The sequence below is a fragment of the Balaenoptera acutorostrata genome, chromosome 19 (genome assembly GCF_949987535.1).
Source record: "Balaenoptera acutorostrata chromosome 19, mBalAcu1.1, whole genome shotgun sequence".
Taxonomy (NCBI): domain Eukaryota; kingdom Metazoa; phylum Chordata; class Mammalia; order Artiodactyla; family Balaenopteridae; genus Balaenoptera; species Balaenoptera acutorostrata.
The window spans coordinates 40,668,255-40,681,889 of record NC_080082.1 but is presented as its reverse complement, the minus strand read 5'-3'; positions in this window follow the sequence as shown (position 1 = coordinate 40,681,889).

Sequence of the window (13,635 nt, the reverse complement as noted above, 5' to 3'; positions counted from 1 at the left end):
TGGGAACATGACATCGGTGGATTCTGGAACCCTGTGGCCTGGGAACATGAGAACGGTTTGATTCTGGAACCCTGTGGCCTGGCAACATGACTGAGGCTTGATTCTGGAACCCTGTGGCCTGGCAACATGACTGAGGTTTGATTCTGGATCCCTGTGGCCTGGGAACATGACTGAGGCGAGATTAGGGAAAACTGTGGCCTGGGAACATGACATCTGTTTAGATTGTGGAATAGTGTGCCCTGGGAACCTGACTGAGCCTTGGTTCTGGAACTCTGTGGACTGGGAACATGACTGAGGTTTATTCTAGAACCCTGTAGCCTGGGAACATAACTGAGGATTGATTCTGGAACCCTGTGGCCTGGGAACATGACATCGGTGGATTCTGGAACCCTGTGGCCTGGGAACATGAGAACGGTTTGATTCTGGAAACCTGTGGCCTGGAAACATGACTGAGGCTTGATTCTGGAACCCTGTGGCCTGGCAACATGACTGAGGTTTGATTCTGGATCCCTGTGGCCTGGGAACATGACTGAGGCGTGATTCGGGAAAACTGTGGCCTGGGAACATGACATCTGTTTAGATTGTGGAATAGTGTGCCCTGGGAACCTGACTGAGCCTTGGTTCTGGAACTCTGTGGACTGGGAACATCACTGAGGTTTATTCTAGAACCCTGTAGCCTGGGAACATAACTGAGGATTGATTCTGGAACCCTGTGGCCTGGGAACATGACATCGGTGGATTCTGGAACCCTGTGGCCTGGGAACATGAGAACGGTTTGATTCTGGAACTCTGTGGCCTGGCAACATGACTGAGGCTTGATTCTGGAACCCTGTGGCCTGGCAACATGACTGAGGTTTGATTCTGGATCCCTGTGGCCTGGGAACATGACTGGGCGTGATTCTGGAAAACTGTGGCCTGGGAAAATGACATCTGTTTAGATTGTGGAATAGTGTGCCCTGGGAACCTGACTGAGCCTTGGTTCTCGAACTCTGTGGACTGTCCACATGACTGAGGTTTGATGGTGGAACCCTGTGCACTGGGAACATGACTGAGGTTTGATGGTTGAACCCTGTGGCATGGCAACATGATTGAGGTTTGATTGTGGAATCCTCAGGCTTGGGAACATGACTGAGGCTTGATGGTGGAACCCTGTGGCCTGGAAAGAGGAATGACGTTTGATGGTGGAACCCTGCGGCCTGGCAACATGACTGAGGTTTGATTCTGGAAAACTGTGGCCTGGGAACATGACATCTGTTTAGATTGTGGAATAGTGTGCCCTGAGAACCTGACTGAGCCTTGGTTCTGGAACTCTGTGGACTGGGAACATGACTGAGGTTTATTCTAGAACCCTGTAGCCTGGGAACATAACTGAGGATTGATTCTGGAACCCTGTGGCCTGGGAACATGACATCGGTGGATTCTGGAACCCTGTGGCCTGGGAACATGAGAACGGTTTGATTCTGGAACCCTGTGGCCTGGCAACATGACTGAGGCTTGATTCTGGAACCCTGTGGCCTGGCAACATGACTGAGGTTTGATTCTGGATCCCTGTGTCCTGGGAACATGACTGAGGCGTGATTCGGGAAAACTGTGGCCTGGGAAAATGACATCTGTATAGATTGTGGAATAGTGTGCCCTGGGAACCTGACTGAGCCTTGGTTCTGGAACTCTGTAGACTGGGAACATGACTGCGGTTTATTCTAGAACCCTGTAGCCTGGGAACATAACTGAGGATTGATTCTGGAACCCTGTGGCCTGGGAACATGACATCGGTGGATTCTGGAACCCTGTGGCCTGGGAACATGAGAACGGTTTGATTCTGGAACCCTGTGGCCTGGCAACATGACTGAGGCTTGATTCTGGAACCCTGTGGCCTGGCAACATGACTGAGGCTTGATTCTGGAACCGTGTGGACTGGGAACTTGACTGGGGTTTGATCGCAGAAACCTGTGGACTGGCCACATGACTGAGGTTTCATGGTTGAACCCTGTGGCATGGCAGCATGATTGAGGTTTGATTGTGGAACCCTCAGGATTGGGAACATGACTGAGGCTTGATGGTGGAACCCTCTGGCCTGGAAACAGGAATGAGGTTTGATGGTGGAACCCTGCGGCCTGGCAACATGACTGAGGTTTGATTCTGGAAAACTGTGGCCTGGGAACATGTCATCTGTTTAGATTGTGGAATAGTGTGCCCTGGGAACCTGACTGAGCCTTGGTTCTGGAACCCTGTGGCCTGGGAACATGACATCGGTGGATTCTGGAACCCTGTGGCCTGGGAACATGAGAACGGTTTGATTCTGGAACCCTGTGGCCTGGCAACATGACTGAGGCTTGATTCTGGAACCCTGTGGCCTGGCAACATGACTGAGGTTTGATTCTGGATCCCTGTGGCCTGGGAACATGACTGAGGCTAGATTCGGGAAAACTGTGGCCCGGGAACATGACATCTGTTTAGATTGTGGAATAGTGTGCCCTGGGAACCTGACTGAGCCTTGGTTCTGGAACTCTGTGGACTGGGAACATGACTGAGGTTTATTCTAGAACCCTGTAGCCTGGGAACATAACTGAGGATTGATTCTGGAACCCTGTGGCCTGGGAACATGACATCGGTGGATTCTGGAACCCTGTGGCCTGGGAACATGAGAACGGTTTGATTCTGGAAACCTGTGGCCTGGCAACATGACTGAGGCTTGATTCTGGAACCGTGTGGACTGGGAACTTGACTGGGGTTTGATCGCAGAAACCTGTGGACTGGCCACATGACTGAGGTTTCATGGTTGAACCCTGTGGCATGGCAGCATGATTGAGGTTTGATTGTGGAACCCTCAGGCTTGGGAACATGACTGAGGCTTGATGGTGGAACCCTCTGGCCTGGAAACAGGAATGAGGTTTGATGGTGGAACCCTGCGGCCTGGCAACATGACTGAGGTTTGATTCTGGAAAACTGTGGCCTGGGAACATGACATCTGTTTAGATTGTGGAATAGTGTGCCCTGGGAACCTGACTGAGCCTTGGTTCTGGAACCCTGTGGCCTGGGAACATGACATCGGTGGATTCTGGAACCCTGTGGCCTGGGAACATGAGAACGGTTTGATTCTGGAACCCTGTGGCCTGGCAACATGACTGAGGCTTGATTCTGGAACCCTGTGGCCTGGAAACATGACTGAGGTTTGATTCTGGATCCCTGTGGCCTGGGAATATGACTGAGGCGAGATTCGGGAAAACTGTGGCCTGGGAACATGACATCTGTTTAGATTGTGGAATAGTGTGCCCTGGGAACCTGACTGAGCCTTGGTTCTGGAACTCTGTGGACTGGGAACATGACTGAGGTTTATTCTAGAACCCTGTAGCCTGGGAACATAACTGAGGATTGATTCTGGAACCCTGTGGCCTGGGAACATGACATCGGTGGATTCTGGAACCCTGTGGCCTGGGAACATGAGAACGGTTTGATTCTGGAAACCTGTGGCCTGGAAACATGACTGAGGCTTGATTCTGGAACCCTGTGGCCTGGCAACATGACTGAGGTTTGATTCTGGATCCCTGTGGCCTGGGAACATGACTGAGGCGTGATTCGGGAAAACTGTGGCCTGGGAACATGACATCTGTTTAGATTGTGGAATAGTGTGCCCTGGGAACCTGACTGAGCCTTGGTTCTGGAACTCTGTGGACTGGGAACATCACTGAGGTTTATTCTAGAACCCTGTAGCCTGGGAACATAACTGAGGATTGATTCTGGAACCCTGTGGCCTGGGAACATGACATCGGTGGATTCTGGAACCCTGTGGCCTGGGAACATAAGAACGGTTTGATTCTGGAAACCTGTGGCCTGGCAACATGACTGAGGCTTGATTCTGGAACCCTGCGGCCTGGCAACATGAGTGAGGTTTGATTCTGGATCCCTTTGGCCTGGGAACATGACTAAGGCGTGATTCGGAAAAACTGTTGCCTGGGAAAATGACATCTGTTTAGATTGTGGAATAGTGTGCCCTGGGAACCTGACTGAGCCTTGGTTCTGGAACTCTGTGGACTGGGAACATGACTGAGGTTTATTCTAGAACCCTGTAGCCTGGGAACATAACTGAGGATTGATTCTGGAACCCTGTGGCCTGGGAACATGACATCGGTGGATTCTGGAACCCTGTGGCCTGGGAACATGAGAACGGTTTGATTCTGGAACCCTGTGGCCTGGCAACATGACTGAGGCTTGATTCTGGAACCCTGTGGCCTGGCAACATGACTGAGGTTTGATTCTGGAAAACTGTGGCCTGGGAACATGACATCTGTTTAGATTGTGGAATAGTTTGCCCTGGGAACCTGACTGAGCCTTGGTTCTGGAACTCTGTGGACTGGGAACATGACTGAGGTTTATTCTAGAACCCTGTAGCCTGGGAACATAACTGAGGATTGATTCTGGAACCCTGTGGCCTGGGAACATGAGAACGGTTTGATTCTGGATCCCTGTGGCCTGGGAACATGACTGAGGCGTGATTCTGGAAAACTGTGGCCTGGGAACATGACATCTGTTTAGATTGTGGAATAGTGTGCACTGGGAACCTGACTGAGCCTTGGTTCTGGAGCTCTGTGGACTGGGAACATGACTGAGGTTTATTCTAGAACCCTTTAGCCTGGGAACATAACTTAGGATTGATTCTGGAACCCTGTGGCCTGGGAACATGACATCGGTGGATTCTGGAACCCTGTGGCCTGGGAACATGAGAACGGTTTGATTCTGGAACCCTGTGGCCTGGCAACATGACTGAGGCTTGATTCTGGAACCCTGTGGCCTGGCAACATGACTGAGGTTTGATTCTGGATCCCTGTGGCCTGGGAACATGACTGAGGCGTGATTCTGGAAAACTGTGGCCTGGAAACATGACATCTGTTTAGATTGTGGAATAGTGTGCCCTGGGAACCTGACTGAGCCTTGGTTCTGGAACTCTGTAGACTGGGAACATGACTGAGGCTTGATTCTGGAACCGTGTGGCCTGGGAAATTGACTGGGGTTTGATCGCAGAAACCTGGGGACTGTCCACATGAGTGAGGTTTGATGCTTGAACCCTGTGGCATGGCAACATGATTGAGGTTTGATTGTGGAACCCTCAGGCTTGGGAACATGACTGAGGCTTGATGGTGGAACCCTCTGGCCTGGAAACATGAATGAGGTTTGATGGTGGAACCCTGCGGCCTGGCAACATGAGTGAGGTTTGATTCTGGAAAACTGTGGCCTGGAAACATGACATCTGTTTAGATTGTGGAATAGTGTGCCCTGGGAACCTGACTGAGCCTTGGTTCTGGAACTCTGTGGACTGGGAACATGACGGAGGTTTATTTTAGAACCCTGTAGCCTGGGAACATAACTGAGGATTGATTCTGGAACCCTGTGGCCAGGGAACATGACATCGGTGGATTCTGGAACCCTGTGGCCTGGGAACATGACTGAGGCTTGATTCTGGAACCCTGTGGCCTGGCAACATGACTGAGGCTAGATTCTGGAACCGTGTGGCCTGGGAACTTGACTGGGGTTTGATCGCAGAAACCTGTGGATTGCCCCCATGACTGAGGTTTGATGGTGGAACCCTGTGCACTGGGAACATGACTGAGGTTTGATGGTTGAACCCTGTGGCATGGCAACATGACTGAGGTTTGATTCTGGAAAACTGTGGCCTGGGAACATGACATCTGTTTAGATTGTGGAATAGTGTGCCCTGGGAACCTGACTGAGCCTTGGTTCTGGAACTCTGTGGACTGGGAACATGACTGAGGTTTATTCTAGAACCCTGTAGCCTGGGAACATAACTGAGGATTGATTCTGGAACCCTGTGGCCTGGGAACATGTAATCGGTGGATTCTGGAACCCTGTGGCCTGGGAACATGAGAACGGTTTGATTCTGGAACCCTGTGTCCTGGCAACATGACTGAGGCTTGATTCTGGAACCCTGTGGCCTGGCAACATGACTGAGGCTTGATTCTGGAACCGTGTGGCCTGGGAACTTGACTGGGGTTTGATCGCAGAAACCTGTGGACTGTCCACATGACTGAGGTTTCATGGTTGAACCGTGTGGCATGGCAACATCATTGAGGCTTGATTGTGGAACCCTCAGGCTTGGGAACATGACTGAGGCTTGATGGTGGAACCCTCTGGCCTGGAAACAGGAATGAGGTTTGATGGTGGAACCCTGCGGCCTGGCAACATGACTGAGGTTTGATTCTCGAAAACTGTGGCCTGGGAACATGACATCTGTTTAGATTGTGGAATAGTGTGCCCTGGGAACCTGACTGAGCCTTGGTTCTGGAACTCTGTGGACTGGGAACATGACTGAGGTTTATTCTAGAACCCTGCAGCCTGGGAACATAACTGAGGATTGATTCTGGAACCCTGTGGCCTGGGAACATGACATCGGTGGATTCTGGAACCCTGTGGCCTGGGAACATGAGAACGGTTTGATTCTGGAAACCTGTGGCCTGGCAACATGACTGAGGCTTGATTCTGGAACCCTGTCGCCTGGCAACATGACTGAGGTTTGATTCTGGATCCCTGTGGCCTGGGAACATGCCTGAGGCATGATTCGGGAAAACTGTGGCCTGGGAAAATGACATCTGTTTAGATTGTGGAATAGAGTGCCCTGGGAACCTGACTGAGCCTTGGTTCTGGAACTCTGTGGACTGGGAACATGACTGAGGTTTATTCTAGAACCCTGTAGCCTGGGAACATAACTGAGGATTGATTCTGGAACCCTGTGGCCTGGGAACATGACATCGGTGGATTCTGGAACCCTGTGGCCTGGGAACATGAGAACGGTTTGATTCTGGAACCCTGTGGCCTGGCAACATGACTGATGCTTGATTCTGGAACCCTGTGGCCTGGCAATATGACTCAGGTTTGATTCTGGATCCCTGTGGCCTGGGAACATGACTGAGGCGTGATTCTGGAAAACTGTGGCCTGGGAAAATGACATCTGTTTAGATTGTGGAATAGTGTGCCCTGGGAACCTGACTGAGCCTTGGTTCTGGAACTCTGTGGACTGGGAACATGACTGAGGTTTATTCTAGAACCCTGTAGCCTGGGAACATAACTGAGCATTGATTCTGGAACCCTGTGGCCTGGGAACATGACATCGGTGGATTCTGGAACCCTGTGGCCTGGGAACATGAGAACGGTTTGATTCTGGAACCCTGTGGCCTGGCAACATGACTGAGGCTTGATTCTGGAACCCTGTGGCCTGGCAACATGACTGAGGCTTGATTCTGGAACCGTGTGGCCTGGGAACTTGACTGGGGTTTGATCGCAGAAACCTGTGGACTGTCCACATGACTGAGGTTTGATGGTGGAACCCTGTGCACTGGGAACATGACTGAGGTTTGATGGTTGAACCCTGTGGCATGGCAACATGACTGAGGTTTGATTCTGGAAAACTGTGGCCTGGGAACATGACATCTGTTTAGTTTGTGGAATAGTTTGCCCTGGGAACCTGACTGAGCCATGGTTCTGGAACTCTGTGGACTGGGAACATGACTGAGGTTTATTCTAGAACCCTGTAGCCTGGGAACATAACTGAGGATTGATTCTGGAACCCTGTGGCCTGGGAACATGACATCGGTGGATTCTGGAACCCTGTGGCCTGGGAACATGAGAACGGTTTGATTCTGGAACCCTGTGGCCTGGCAACATGACTGAGTCTTGATTCTGGAACCCTGTGGCCTGGCAACATGCCTGAGGTTTGATTCTGGTTCCCTGTGTCCTGGGAACATGACTGAGGCGTGATTCTGGAAAACTGTGGCCTGGAAAAATGACATCTGTTTAGATCGTGGAATAGGGTGCCCTGGGAACCTGACTGAGCCTTGGTTCTGGAACTCTGTGGACTGGGAACATGACTGAGGTTTATTCTAGAACCCTGTAGCCTGGGAACATAACTGAGGATTGATTCTGGAACCCTGTGGCCTGGGAACATGACATCGGTGGATTCTGGAACCCTGTGGCCTGGGAACATGAGAACGGTTTGATTCTGGAACCCTGTGGCCTGGCAACATGACTGAGGCTTGATTCTGGAACCCTGTGGCCTGGCAACATGACTGAGACTTGATTCTGGAACCGTGTGGCCTGGGAACTTGACTGGGGTTTGATCGCAGAAACCTGTGGACTGTCCACATGACTGAGGTTTGATGGTGGAACCCTGTGCACTGGGAACATGACTGAGGTTTGATGGTTGAACCCTGTGGCATGGCAACATGACTGAGGTTTGATTCTGGAAAACTGTGGCCTGGGAACATGACATCTGTTTAGATTGTGGAATAGTTTGCCCTGGGAACCTGACTGAGCGTTGGTTCTGGAACTCTGTGGACTGGGAACATGACTGAGGTTTATTCTAGAACCCTGTAGCCTGGGAACATAACTGAGGATTGATTCTGGAACCCTGTGGCCTGGGAACATGACATCGGTGGATTCTGGAACCCTGTGGCCTGGGAACATGAGAACGGTTTGATTCTGGAACCCTGTGGCCTGGCAACATGACTGAGGCTTGATTCTGGAACCCTGTGGCCTGGCAACATGACTGAGGTTTGATTCTGGATCCCTGTGGCCTGGGAACATGACTGAGGCGTGATTCTGCAAAACTGTGGCCTGGAAAAATGACATGTGTTTAGATCGTGGAATAGTGTGCCCTGGGAACCTGACTGAGCCTTGGTTCTGGAACTCTGTGGACTGGGAACATGACTGAGGTTTATTCTAGAACCCTGTAGCCTGGGAACATAACTGAGGATTGATTCTGGAACCCTGTGGCCTGGGAACATGACATCGGTGGATTCTGGAACCCTGTGGCCTGGGAACATGAGAACGGTTTGATTCTGGATCCCTGTGGCCTGGGAACATGACATTGGCGTGATTCTGGAAAACTGTGGCCGGGGAAAGTGACATCTGTTTAGATTGTGGAATAGTGTGCCCTGGGAACCTGACTGAGCCTTGGCTCTGGAGCTCTGTGGACTGGGAACATGACTGAGGTTTATTCTAGAACCCTGTAGCCTGGGAACATAACTGAGGATTGATTCTGGAACCCTGTGGCCTGGGAACATGACATCGGTGGATTCTGGAACCCTGTGGCCTGGGAACATGAGAACGGTTTGATTCTGGAAACGTATGGCCTGGCAACATGACTGAGGCTTGATTCTGGAACCCTGTGGCCTGGCAACATGACTGAGGTTTGATTCTGGATCCCTGTGGCTTGGGAACATGACTGAGGCGTGATTCTGGAAAACTGTGGCCTGGAAACATGACATCCGTTTAGATTGTGGAATAGTGTGCCCTGGGAACCTGACTGAGCCTTGGTTCTGGAACTCTGTAGGCTGGGAACATGACTGAGGTTTATTCTAGAACCCTGTAGCCTGGGAACATAACTGAGGATTGATTCTGGAACCCTGTGGCCTGGGAACTTGACATCGGTGGATTCTGGAACCCTGTGGCCTGGGAACATGAGAACGGTTTGATTCTGGAACCCTGTGGCCTGGCAACATGACTGAGGCTTGATTCTGGAACCCTGTGGCCTGGCAACATGACTGAGGGTTGATTCTGGAACAGTGTGGCCTGGGAACTTGACTGGGGTTTGATCGCAGAAACCTGTGGACTGTCCACATGACTGAGGTTTCATGGTTCAACCCTGTGGCATGGCAACATGATTGAGGTTTGATTGTGGAATAGTGTGCCCTGGGAACCTAACTGAGTCTTGGTTCTGGAACTCTGTGGACTGGGAACATGACTGAGGTTTATTCTAGAACCCTGTAGCCTGGGAACATAACTGAGGATTGATTCTGGAACCCTGTGGCCTGGGAACATGACATCGGTGGATTCTGGAACCCTGTGGCCTGGGAACATGAGAACGGTTTGATTCTGGAACCCTGTGGCCTGGCAACATGACTGAGGCTTGATTCTGGAATCCTGTGGCTTGGCAATATGACTCAGGTTTGATTCTGGATCCCTGTGGCCTGGGAACATGACTGAGGCGTGATTCTGGAAAACTGTGGCCTGGGAAAATGACATCTGTTTAGATTGTGGAATAGTGTGCCCTGGGAACCTGACTGAGCCTTGGTTCTGGAACTCTGTGGACTGGGAACATGACTGAGGTTTGATTCTGGAACCCTGTGGCCTGGCAATATGACTCAGGTTTGATTCTGGGTCCCTATGGCCTGGGAACATGACTGAGGCGTGATTCTGCAACACTGTGGCCTGGGAAAATGACATCTGTTTAGATTGTGGAATAGTGTGCCCTGGGAACCTGACTGAGCCTTGGTTCTGGAACTCTGTGGACTGGGAACATGACTGAGGTTTATTCTAGAACCCTGTTGCCTGGGAACATAACTGAGGATTGATTATGGAACCCTGTGGCCTGGGAACATGACATCGGTGGATTCTGGAACCCTGTGGCCTGGGAACATGAGAACGGTTTGATTCTGGAACCCTGTGGCCTGGCAACATGACTGAGGCTTGATTCTGGAACCCTGTGGCCTGGCAACATGACTGAGACTTGATTCTGGAACCGTGTGGCCTGGGAACTTGACTGGGGTTTGATCGCAGAAACCTGTGGACTGTCCACATGACTGAGGTTTGATGGTGGAACCCTGTGCACTGGGAACATGACTGAGGTTTGATGGTTGAACCCTGTGGCATGGCAACATGACTGAGGTTTGATTCTGGAAAACTGTGGCCTGGGAACATGACATCTGTTTAGATTGTGGAATAGTGTGCCCTGGGAACCTGACTGAGCCTTGGTTCTGGAACTCTGTGGACTGGGAACATGACTGAGGTTTATTCTAGAACCCTGTAGCCTGGGAACATAACTGAGGATTGATTCTGGAACCCTGTGGCCTGGGAACATGACATCGGTGGATTCTGGAACCCTGTGGCCTGGGAACATGAGAACGGTTTGATTCTGGAACCCTGTGGCCTGGCAATATGACTGAGGCTAGATTCTGGAACCCTGTGGCCTGGCAACATGACTGAGGTTTGATTCTGGATCCCTGTGGCCTGGGAACATGACTGAGGCGTGATTCTGGAAAACTGTGGCCTGGGAAAATGACATCTGTTTAGATTGTGGAATAGTGTGCCCTGGGAACCTGACTGAGCCTTGGTTCTGGAACTCTGTGGACTGGGAACATGACTGAGGTTTATTTTAGAACCCTGTAGCCTGGGAACATAACTGAGGATTGATTCTGGAACCCTGTGGCCTGGAAACATGACATCGGTGGATTCTGGAACCCTGTGGCCTGGGAACATGAGAACGGTTTGATTCTGGAACCCTGTGGCCTGGCAATATGACTGAGGCTTGATTCTGGAACCCTGTGGCCTGGCAACATGACTGAGGTTTGATTCTGGATCCCTGTGGCCTGGGAACATGACTGAGGCGTGATTCTGGAAAACTGTGGCCTGGGAAAATGACATCTGTTTAGATCGTGGAATAGTGTGCCCTGGGAACCTGACTGAGCCTTGGTTCTGGAACTCTGTGGACTGGGAACATGACTGAGGTTTATTCTAGAACCCTGTAGCCTGGGAACATAACTGAGGATTGATTCTGGAACCCTGTGGCCTGGGAACATGACATCGGTGGATTCTGGAACCCTGTGGCCTGGGAACATGACTGAGGCTTGATTCTGGAACCCTGTGGCCTGGCAACATGACTGAGGCTAGATTCTGGAACCGTGTGGCCTGGGAACTTGACTGGGGTTTGATCGCAGAAACCTGTGGATTGCCCCCATGACTGAGGTTTGATGGTAGAAACCTGTGCACTGGGAACATGACTGAGGTTTGATGGTTGAACCCTGTGGCATGGCAACATGACTGAGGTTTGATTCTGGAAAACTGTGGCCTGGGAACATGACATCTGTTTAGATTGTGGAATAGTGTGCCCTGGGAAACTGACTGAGCCTTGGTTCTGGAACTCTGTGGACTGGGAACATGACTGAGGTTTATTCTAGAACCCTGTAGCCTGGGAACATAACTGAGGATTGATTCTGGAATCCTGTGGCCTGGGAACATGTAATCGGTGGATTCTGGAACCCTGTGGCCTGGGAACATGAGAACGGTTTGATTCTGGAACCCTGTGTCCTGGCAACATGACTGAGGCTTGATTCTGGAACCCTGTGGCCTGGCAACATGACTGAGGCTTGATTCTGGAACCGTGTGGCCTGGGAACTTGACTGGGGTTTGATCGCAGAACCCTGTGGACTGTCCACATGAGTGAGGTTTCATGGTTGAACCGTGTGGCATGGCAACATCATTGAGGCTTCATTGTGGAACCCTCAGGCTTGGGAACATGACTGAGGCTTGATGGTGGAACCCTCTGGCCTGGAAACAGGAATGAGGTTTGATGGTGGAACCCTGCGGCCTGGCAACATGACTGAGGTTTGATTCTCGAAAACTGTGGCCTGGGAACATGACATCTGTTTAGATTGTGGAATAGTGTGCCCTGGGAACCTGACTGAGCCTTGGTTCTGGAACTCTGTGGACTGGGAACATGACCTAGGTTTATTCTAGAACCCTGCAGCCTGGGAACATAACTGAGGATTGATTCTGGAACCCTGTGGCCTGGGAACATGACATCGGTGGATTCTGGAACCCTGTGGCCTGGGAACATGAGAACGGTTTGATTCTGGAAACCTGTGGCCTGGCAACATGACTGAGGCTTGATTCTGGAACCCTGTGGCCTGGCAATATGACTCAGGTTTGATTCTGGATCCCTGTGGCCTGGGAACATGACTGAGGCGTGATTCTGGAAAACTGTGGCCTGGGAAAATGACATCTGTTTAGATTGTGGAATAGTGTGCCCTGGGAACCTGACTGAGCCTTGGTTCTGGAACTCTGTGGACTGGGAACATGACTGAGGTTTATTCTAGAACCCTGTAGCCTGGGAACATAACTGAGGATTGATTCTGGAACCCTGTGGCCTGGGAACATGACATCGGTGGATTCTGGAACCCTGTGGCCTGGGAACATGAGAACGGTTTGATTCTGGAACCCTGTGGCCTGGCAACATGACTGAGGCTTGATTCTGGAACCCTGTGGCCTGGCAACATGACTGAGGCTTGATTCTGGAACCGTGTGGCCTGGGAACTTGACTGGGGTTTGATCGCAGAAACCTGTGTACTGTCCACATGACTGAGGTTTGATGGTGGAACCCTGTGCACTGGGAACATGACTGAGGTTTGATGGTTGAACCCTGTGGCATGGCAACATGACTGAGGTTTGATTCTGGAAAACTGTGGCCTGGGAACATGACATCTGTTTAGATTGTGGAATAGTTTGCCCTGGGAACCTGACTGAGCCTTGGTTCTGGAACTCTGTGGACTGGGAACATGACTGAGGTTTATTCTAGAACCCTGTAGCCTGGGAACATAACTGAGGATTGATTCTGGAACCCTGTGGCCTGGGAACATGACATCGGTGGATTCTGGAAACCTGTGGCCTGGGAACATGAGAACGGTTTGATTCTGGAACCCTGTGGCCTGGCAACATGACTGAGGCTTGATTCTGGAACCCTGTGGCCTGGCAACATGCCTGAGGTTTGATTCTGGATCCCTGTGGCCTGGGAACATGACTGAGGCGTGATTCTGGAAAACTGTGGCCTGGAAAAATGACATCTGTTTAGAT